Raw genomic sequence first — 10334 nt, 5'->3', positions numbered from 1 at the left:
GGTTATTTGCTCAGAATTACATGAGAAAATTTAGCAACTGAGCCAGAGGCCTTGAAAAGGAGAAAACACTGGAACACTGGAGAAATTGTCCTGTGACTTAATAGTAAAAGACATCAGAAAATGTAGAAACTAGTTTGAATCAGACAGAACTGGGCTTGAAGAATCCTTGGGAAGGAGGGCAGCATTACAGATTCAAGGCAGGACAAGAAATGTAGCCATTGGGGCACCTGGGTGGTTCAGTGGTTGAGTGTCTGCCTTGGCTCAGGTCATGATCCAGGGATCCTGGGATCGAGTCCTACAACAGGCTCCCCACAGGGAGCCTGCTTCTCCCTCTGCCTATATCTCTGCCTCTCTCATGAATAAATAAATAAAAACTTTAAAAAAAATAAATGCAGACATTTTTCTTAGTCTGGAAGGGAAGGTAGAAGGAGGATAAGAAAGTGATGGCTACAGATATTTAAAAATATACATATGAATCTGAAGATGGACCAGAAATAGAGGTACCCACCAAGAGGGAGCCAGCAGCGGTGAATGGGGAGTGGTGGTGATGGATGACATAAGCTGGAGGATGGAAGAGATAGGAATAAAAAATATGTATTTCTACTGAATTTTGTTTGACATGCAATATTTCATTGGTTTCAAGATAGTGATTCTTTATTTTCTTTTTTTTTTTTGATTCTTTATTTTCATACATTACAAGCTGATCACCACAATGGGTCTAGTAACCATCTGACACCATATAAAGTATGTGCAATATTACTGACTATAACCCTTATCTTGTACATTACATGCCTATGACTTATTTGTTTTAGAACTGGAAGCTTTTATTTCTTAGCCTTCCTTACCTATTTTTCCCATCCCTCCACCCTTATTCCCTCTGGCAACCAGCAGTCTGTTCTGTTTTCTGAAATGTTATGTTTTGTTTTGTATGTTTCTCTCTTTTGTTTTAGTTTTCTTAAAAGTCCACATATAAGTATTTATGCAGTATTTGTCTTTTTCTGTCTGACTTATTTCACTTGGCATAATACCCTTTAGTTTCATCGATGTTGTCATAAATGGCAAGATCGCATTCTTTTTCATAACACAGTAACATTCCGTTGTATATGAAAAAAAGTTCAAATAAAATTTTGTAATTTTTTTACCTCTGGTTCCCCCAGCTCTAGCCAACGTGAGGTTGACCTCATACTCATGGTTCTGTGCATATTATTGGAAATAGCATCACTAAAGCAGCAATTCTACTAAGCTTGCCTCTGAGTCTTTGAATCTGAATTAACAGGATGGTCCTGACATCAGAAAACTAGGCACTTGCTCAATGCCAGGGGCAAGATCTTTCCATTATGCCATGTAACTGCCATGGAGTAAGAAGATTAAGTAATAATTATTTCCAGTAATTGCTGGTGAGCTCAAATCTAACTAGTATCTGCCTTCCTTTGCCTCTCTCTCTCCCCGACATCCAGCTGCTACTGCATGTTTCCAGCATCCATGTCTGTCCTGCATTCCATTGATGAGTGTCCCCCCAAAGCAGTGCTCAAGCCTAGCTGCCTATTGTACTCACCTGAGCAGTTTTTAGAAATAAAAAGCCCAAGCTCCATCCAGAGAAACAACCAAATCTTTAGGGCGGGTCGAATCTGCTAGGTTACAAACAGACCCGAGGGATTCAAATGTGTAGCCAGGCTTCAGAAATACTGAGACAGAGCATCTTTCTCTCTGAACTGCTTGTGAAATGAAACAAAGGATTAGATGTTATTTATCGACTTTTCAAGCAGGTTTTTGATTCTTATATGGGAGATAGGCTCTTTGCTGTGAGATAATTTGTCATTTGATAAAACTACCTTCAAAATGTTTTAAAGATTGGGACTTCCTGTTCTTAGCACAAAGAACAGCAAATGCCAGTATCAAAGTACCAACAGGAATTTGGATTTAAACATATCTGGCAGTTTTCCTTTATATCTGTGTGTGTGTGTGTGTGTGTGTGTGTGTGTGTGTGTGAATTCATTATTTTCTCCTAGAGAAACAGCAAGAAGGGAGTATTTCCTTTGGGTAATCACTTGAATATGAACAATAACTCTATTCTATCTAATTCTAGATATGCAACTAGAATCTCCTAAACAGAAAATGAAATTCATCAAATTCTCAAGAATGGCTTCAAAATACTGAATCTTCATAATAACTCCAGATTATAGATCACTGTTTTATCTGAGGTGTGGCTTAGCAACAGGAGAGGCTATAGGATCCTGGAAAAGTGCTCCAGCTGTAGACCATAAATGACAAAACAAAAACAAAAACAAAAACAAAAAAAAAACCCCACACAACCCTGCAAAGGATTCCTTGCTCCCAGAAACATGGATCTTGTCAAAAATTTTAAAAACTATTAATTTTCAGAAGGTACTTTATTCCCAGGATTCTCTGTCTTAGAACTATAGTGTCTGTTAACTTAATAAGAGTGAAAAGAACATTGAATCTCAGTATTTGATGGCACAAGCCAAAGATGTGTCCTTAGATGCTGTCTACATTTCTATCCACCAGCACCCTGCCTTAAGGATTGCTGAGAACATATATTTACGCTGATGTGCACATCTGGTAAAATGACATTATGTGTGACCTTCAGTATTTTCCACCTGCGTGCAGCCTGTAGACTGCCTTTGGTGTTGACTTTCCGCTGTCTAGTGTTTGCAAGAAATTTCCATAGTTTTTAGGTCATTTGGCAGTTTTTCACAATCTCTGTTTTCAATTTTTATTCATATAGACAACTGTGTCCACGATAGGAAAAAAAACCCTAAACTCTCACCTTCTTTATTATTGACTTAAAAAAATTAAGTTCTTAAGCTGATTCAACATGTTCACAAGACTCCAACGGTTATTCTCTACCAGCAGCTCTTTTACAGACTTGCCTCTGTTCTTCCTCCCTTCTATCCCCCTGTTTGATGAAAGAGGCAGGACAAGTAGACCTGTCTATATCAGGGAAGGACTTTCAGACACATGAATTACAGGCTCCATTATGGTTGGTTTCCCAAAGACCCTGTGCCAGATCTAAAAATATTTGCAGAAACGTGGTCCTTATAAGATGGCAGACAAGGGAACAGCAAACTCCAAAAGATGGAAGATTGCATACTATATTGGTGGATAATTGCATGGTAGAAAATGAAATCATGCTACTACAATAAAGAAATAAGAATAAATGAAAAAAATGAAAAAAAAACCAAATGTAAGAAATATATTATGTATGCAGAATGGACATTTTAAAAATTTAAAAAGGATGAAGAAATCACAAACCCACCATATGGGTTTTGCTAAACAAATAGACCTGGGTTCAAGTCAAGGTTCTGTATTTCCTTCTTGTGCAATATTCAGTAATTTGCAAAACATCTCCAAACTTTAGTCTCTCGTCAGTAGCATGGCCATAATACTCCCTGCTTCACAGTTTGCTGGAGGGGCTTGGGTGAGCAAGGGTGAGTTAGATGCACCTAATGTAGCATTTGGAATATATGATAGAAGGGACATAATAAATGTCAATTACTACTCCTCTCCCTTTTGTCCTTACAAAATGTAAATACAAAGGTAGTATCACTACCCAGGACTTCAGAAGAGCTGAATTCTGAGGCTTGATCTTAATAGTTCATTATACTATTCTCGTAGATCCTGAAAAAGTGCAGGGCGAGGCCAGTTCTTTACATCTAAAAGTAAAGTAAGATCCTGGTAGAGAAGCCTGAGTATGTAATTCGGTGTTGCTGGGTTGCTTTTACCTGGGATCATGATAACCCATTATGAGTGTGCTTCAGCAATCTTGAAAGTGGATAGCAGCAAAATGCAATTCACTGTACAAAAGCAGTATGAGACAATGCACCTTTCAGAAATGTTCTGAAATCCTGATCACGGCAGTGTCACAGAGATTAATGGTAAATTATAAAATAAGTGCATGATAGCAGCACATTTTAAATGAAAGTGGGGGAGTGTGAAAACATAATAGGCATCTTCTTTCTGAAGTTCTTATTGCTGTGTCTTTAGTGAAAGAAGAGACATAATCAAAAGTAGATTAGAAGCAGAGCTCAGAAGTTGCTCAGGATAATGTGCCTTTAAAGGGTGAAGGTCATGTCACCTTCTCCACTTTAGCCTCTATTACACTCATGAAGACAAAGATAAGCATGTTTCTATTTAATAGAGTAGCCACAAAATCAATACAGAGAAATTGTTAATACATAGTGTAAATGCCACTAGAAGCAAATACCCTCCAGGAAAAGAAACTTTCAGAACAGTAAGGGACTTCAGAAACAATGTTGTCTAACTATATCATTTCTCAGGCAAGGAAAAGGAAGCCCAGGGAAGGGAAGCAGACATGGTGGTTAGTTTGAAAGCCTGGAATTGAACTCAGAATCTCTAATAACATAGTGGTTCTCTTATACATCCTACTGGATCTAAGAGTGTGAGTTGGAAGCATGTAAGTACAGCTACAATTTCTACTCTATAATAGGGTCCAGAAAAGTCACAAAATAAGTAAAAGACAATTTTCACCAATGAAAATGTTTTGATTCTAATGTAAACTTTTATAATCTAGAATTCTGGCCTCGAAGAGAATAGATTAGAGAAAGAAATGGATGGGCTTTTCACATGAAGTTTAAGTGGAAGTGTTTGCATGTAAACAAATTATTTTATTTTCTGTTTAGGTTGGAACATTTGACAATCACGTCCATTTCCCTAAAAGAATGACCCCTGAATTCTACAACCTGGAAATCAGGAACTCTAATGGTTCAGAGTCTCCCTTCTTTTCTGCCCAAATCCCATTCAAATTTGTCTCCTGGAAACAAGGGCCCTGGCAAAGTCTTGCACAGACTTGAAAAAATCTTATATTAGCTTGTAAGGAAAAACAAGGCAAAATAATATAAACAGAGGAGATGAGAGCTCTTGTGCTTTTTCTGGCTGCTCAGTCAAGATCTTGATGCCTGTGATGAATAGATTGCATGTGTGCAGCAGAAGATAAAAATGATCTCTGTTGGCCCTTTCCCAGCCACAGATGTCATGGCCTTGATCTTAAATATCTTATTCCAGCCCCAGTTTGCTGAAATGCTCCAAGGCAGAATACCCTGTGTCACTCTGCCTCAGTGTGGCAAGAGGCTCCCAGGGCCTGGGAATGTGCTCATATTTGGTGATGCCTTCCTGCGTCACTAAATTAATCAGATGGATCCAGCTTGAGAAGACAATAAGGGCTGGACAAAAGCCGAGAGGGCAAACAGATGGGTAATAATCCCCTCTTTTATCATTCGTGCCTATGGAGAATTATTCAGCAGAATTGAATTCTCTGATGAACAGAGCTCAGGACAGCTTGATGCAGTTAAAATTACAGGATTCTTCCTTTGTATTTGCTTCTGTGCTCTGGGAGAGATGGTAAGATGATATTCTTATTCATAATAGTAGATAATGTTTGCAGAATAAAAAGGATCTACTGGTGTTTGGTGGTGATCAATAGTGTGATGCCAATGAGTGGGGCTCCGTTTAGCCAGACTCCTTTATCATGGATCAGGATATATATGAGACATCTGTCAACACCCTCCATAAGTTCCCAGCGTCTCTGATCTGCAATGGACAGGACACAAGAAAAGAGATGGGACATCTGCTATTCTAAATTGACACTGAAAATCAGAACCATCTACAGAACCAAGCAGATAATAACCACTCCCTCCCCCATTTCATAAGTTTTGAGATAATTCAGTAAACTATAATTTGGACTTTGGAAAAAGAAGTGCCCCCATATTCCAGAACGCAGAGGCTAGAAAGCAGGGAAGTATTTACTGAAATGGGAAGGGCAATGGTGACTTCAACACTTTGTATGCCCTACCACACCTTTATTCCAGGTGCATGGCTCTGAGAGGGATGCAAGTGGACAGCTGGGCTGAGGCATAAACTTTTGGGCTGCTTGCCATGGCAAGGATGCCCTAATCTACTGCTACTGCCCTCTTGCTGGACGTAGGTCTTGTGATCATATTATCCCCCCTGAAATATAGCAGGACCAGACTTCCAAGCTTAGGTTTAGAACTTGACCTGATAGAAATTCTTTCGACAAGATGAGTGACACATTTACCTTTGCTTCAGGTCTGCTGTTCAATAGAGGCTTAACAAAGAATAATGGGTGCAATATCCTATTTTATCTTTTACCTGAAGAAAATAAATATATTTCACATGAAAGATGTTTTGTTACAGAAACAGACAAGTAATAAATAAATAACAGCAACTACTTATTGAGCTAGTGTGTGTGTGTGTGTGTGTGTGTGTGTGTGTGTACATGTACATAGTGGTATGTCTGTGTATATCTACTATTAGAAGTTAAGTGGCTTCCTTGAGATATTACAAGTAGTAAACTTTGGGGCTCAGGACTGCGTGATGCCAAATCCCAAACTCTTTATATAAAAGCAGACTACCCTGGGGCACCTGGGTGGCTCAGTCGTTAAGTGTCTGCCTTCAGCTCAAGTTATGATCTCAGGATCCTGGGATCAAGCCCCATATAGGGCTCCCTGCTCAGGGGGAGCCTGCTTCTCCCTTTCCCTCTGCTCCCCCCTACTTGTGCACGCTCTCTCTCTCTCTCCCTTCCAATCTCTCTCACCCTCTCTATCAAATAAATAAATAAATAAATAAATAAATAAATAAATAAATAAAATCCTTAAAACAAAACTAAAACCTAAAAAATCCTACCTTATCTCTAGCAGTTAGTTGCAATTGATTCTACGCTGCCTGACCCTCTTGACTCTCCTTTCTCCGAAACTATGCTGCAAGCCTACTGAGAGCAGAAGCCCCATCCTGCATTTCTTTGCCTCCCCACACAGCCAAATGGGAGTCTACAGAGCACTCTTCTTGACACAACCAGATTTCCTTGTGATGAATGTCTGTTGTACACATCTAGTGATTATTCCTCAGTTTTATGAGACCTCAAATCCTCATTTCATTTGAAAAACAAAGTAGAAACAGTTGTTATCAGAGTATTTAGGGCCTCATCTGTCATGTGGTAGAGACAGCTGCTCACTTGATCTCCATGTGAGTCCCTACCTTCCCCAGGCTCCTCCTGCATCAACTGCATCTGGGACATTGGTCTAGTTTGAGGAACGGATTGTGAGCAGAAATGACATGTCCTATCTGGGCCATGGCAATTAAGAATTCATTCCCTTCATTCTTTTTTCCCATCATGGTGACACAAGATGGTAACATCACAAGATAAACATATTCTGAATTTCTTAGTGATCAAATGGATGGGAACTACTTTTTCATCATACTTTTCTAGGGAAAGAAATACGCTTTGCTATTTGTAAGCCCCTCAGGTGTGGAGATTTACATGTTACTGCCACAGATCCTATGCTTGACTTCTTTTTGTATACCATACCCTAAGATTTGGGCTTTATATTTATGGCATCAAAACAAGAAAAGCTTTTATAACAGAGGAGAACAATTGAAAATATCCTAACTATCCAATCAGCTCTTTTTATTTTTTTTAATTTTTATTTATTTATGATAGTAACACACAAACACACACACAGAGAGAGAGAGAGAGAGAGAGGCAGAGACACAGGCAGAGGGAGAAGCACGCTCCATGCACAGGGAGCCCGACGTGGGATTCGATCCCGGGTCTCCAGGATTGCGTCCTGGGCCAAAGGCAGGCGCCAAACCACTGCGCCACCCAGGGATCCCCAATCAGCTCTTTTTAAATCATTTCCTCATATTTTTCTCCTATGCACATTTTCCAAGGTCATTTACATTCATTCAACAATTGATTGTTAATTATCTTATTTATCCACTTAGTATGTGTCTGGTATGGGACATTCAGAGATGATGATCTAGTCATTCATTAAATATAAAAACAAAGCAGATTATGTGCCAGGCACTTCTCTGGTGCTTGTCAAATATTTACTTATTTAATCCTCATAGCAGTGCTACAAAGTACTATCCCTATGCTCATTTTACATAGTAAGGAAATTGGAACACAGCTATTCAGTGACTTACCTAAGGTCACAGAGCTGGTGGTATAAAAAAATGGACCTTGAATCCAGGCAGTCTGGCTCCAGAATCTGGGCTCTCAAGCACCAGGCTGTGTTGATGACAGTATTATAGTTTGTTTAAAGAGTTAGTGAGTGAGTGAGTGAGTGAGTGAGTGAGTGAGTGAGTGAGTGATTTTAGAGAGAGAGAGAGAAGTAGTGAGCACAAGAGGAGGAGGAGCAGAGGAGAAGAATGAGGGACAAGCAGGCTTCATGCCCAGTGCAGAGCCCATCACTGGCTTCATATCACAACCCTGAGATCATAACTTGAGCCAAAACCAAGAGTTGGACGCCTAACCAACTGAGCCACCGAGGTGCCCCGATCAAGTTATAGTTTAATCAGTGCAGAAAATGGACTCCCAGCAGACCACGATGGCCCTTCTATAGTTGTGATAAACATCACCTAGGGTTTAAGACAAGGAAGTTCTCAGGAAAATGCTGAGAGAACTAGCAGGGGAGTCATTCCAACTCTACGTTCTCTTAATATATATATATATATATATATATATATATATATATATATATTTCTTTCATTCTCATTGAGCCACCTCTGATATCACATGTTTATTTACTTAGTTATGCACAAGTTTTGTCCATCTTGGAATACATATAGTATTTAATGCACTACATAAATGTGCAAAGTAAATGTCAGGCAGATGATATAAACAATAAGTAAACTAATTAATATAACCTCAGCCATATCTGTGGCTAACATTTTAGCATCTTTGGCTATTTCTGGTGAAATGGTAGGGTAGATGACCCAACAAGTCCTAAATTCTTTTTGGCCTCATTATAAACTCTATTTATATAATGTTTGGGCAAGGGTTAATACTGCATATTATTGTTTCCACCTGTGGAGTAATCTCTTGCTGTTCTAGTCCTGAGAAATAATACTAGAAGACATCTACTGGGCATTGCCTCTGAGCTAATCATTTGCTGTGGACTAAATGTTGCATGTCCACCCCACCCCCAATTCATAAGTTGAAGTCCTAATTCCAAAGTAATGGAAGGTAGGAACTTTGGAGGTGGGAACCCTGGGAGGTGATTAGGTCACAAGAGGGTGGAAACCTTATGAATGGGATCAGTGCTCTCAGCCCTTAAAGAAGAAACACAACAGAAATGATCTCTCTCTCCATCATGTGAGAATACAGTAAAAGGGCGTTCTTCCTCAAAGTAGGAAGAGGCTCCTCAATAGGAACCTGACCAGTCAGCCCCTTAATCTTGGACTTCTCAACCTCTAGAACTGAAAGAAATGTTTACTGTTTAAGCCCCCCTAGGCTGTGGTGTTTGTTTTAGCAGCCCGAACTGACACAGCAGTCTCACAAGGCCATTGTATATAATAATTTTTCTAATCCTCATCATAGCCTAATGAGTCATATGCAATCAATTCTATTAGTCATGGTAGTTATGTTCTATAATACTGAAGTGCCGCTCCTAAAAGAAATAAAGGGCGAGGTTCCTATAAGTCTCAGTGTTCATCAACTGATTGAGACATAATCTTGTTTTATGTGTGTTTCTGTTAAGTGACACTTTATTTAATATGTAATGTTGATTAATTTACATTGAACTCATGAATAAGAGCATGCAGACCTGAACTCATGCCTGAATAAAGCTTATCTAATACACATATTTTCTCTGTAAGGCACATGACAGCCCTTTTGCATTTAAGAACACTAGATAGCATTTAGCACTATGCTTTGGGGCAATTTTAAACAGTGAAATCACCGACGAAAGCACACAATGTTAAACACATGTCACTAAATAGACTGTGAAAAGGATATTTGTTTATAGCATGAGAGCTGAAATAAGAAGGCAGAGCATTGCCCTGTTCAGTCTCAGCTGGGAACGTGCATGCCAGGCAACTCAAATTTTTCACCTTTCTTTGCAAGTGAGCAATTGACCACAAAAGTGCTATGAGTACAGATTTTGGAGACATAAATAAATTGTAGAGTAGGCAAATTCACAAATACAGAATCTCTGAATAATGAGAGTATCAGCTGACTATCTATTTCCCCCAAAAATTCATATGTTGAAGCCTTATCCCCCAAAGTGTGACTGTATTTGGAGATGGGGTCTCTGAGGAAGTAAATTAAGGTTAAATGATGTCATAAGGGTAAGACCTTGATCTGATAGAGTTAGTGCCCTTATAGGAAGAGATGCTGGAGAGTTCTCCAGTATAGCCGAGATACATTGAGGAAAAGCCATGAGGACATAGTGAGAAGGCAGCCATCCACAAGCCAGGAGGAGGGCTCTTAACAGAAACTGAATCACCTAGAGCCTTGATCTTAGACTTCTGTCCCCTGGAACTGTGAGAAACTAAAT

At 39.3% G+C, this 10334-nt stretch overlaps 1 long non-coding RNA gene across 1 annotated transcript; it reads right to left on the bottom strand.

The window, feature by feature from the left end:
* Positions 1-374: 374 nt before the first annotated feature.
* On the bottom strand, positions 375-8278 carry LOC118353417 (uncharacterized). The gene is made up of 3 exons (XR_004812302.2): positions 7981-8278; positions 6074-6147; positions 375-5568 (listed from the first exon to the last, which is right to left on the bottom strand). It is a non-coding gene; the product is annotated as an uncharacterized LOC118353417 (long non-coding RNA).
* Positions 8279-10334: the final 2056 nt, after the last annotated feature.

This window comes from Canis lupus, chromosome 35, assembly GCF_003254725.2.
Source record: "Canis lupus dingo isolate Sandy chromosome 35, ASM325472v2, whole genome shotgun sequence".
NCBI lineage: Eukaryota > Metazoa > Chordata > Mammalia > Carnivora > Canidae > Canis > Canis lupus.
Note: the sequence above shows the minus strand (reverse complement) of the source record. Positions and strands in the feature narration are given on the sequence as shown.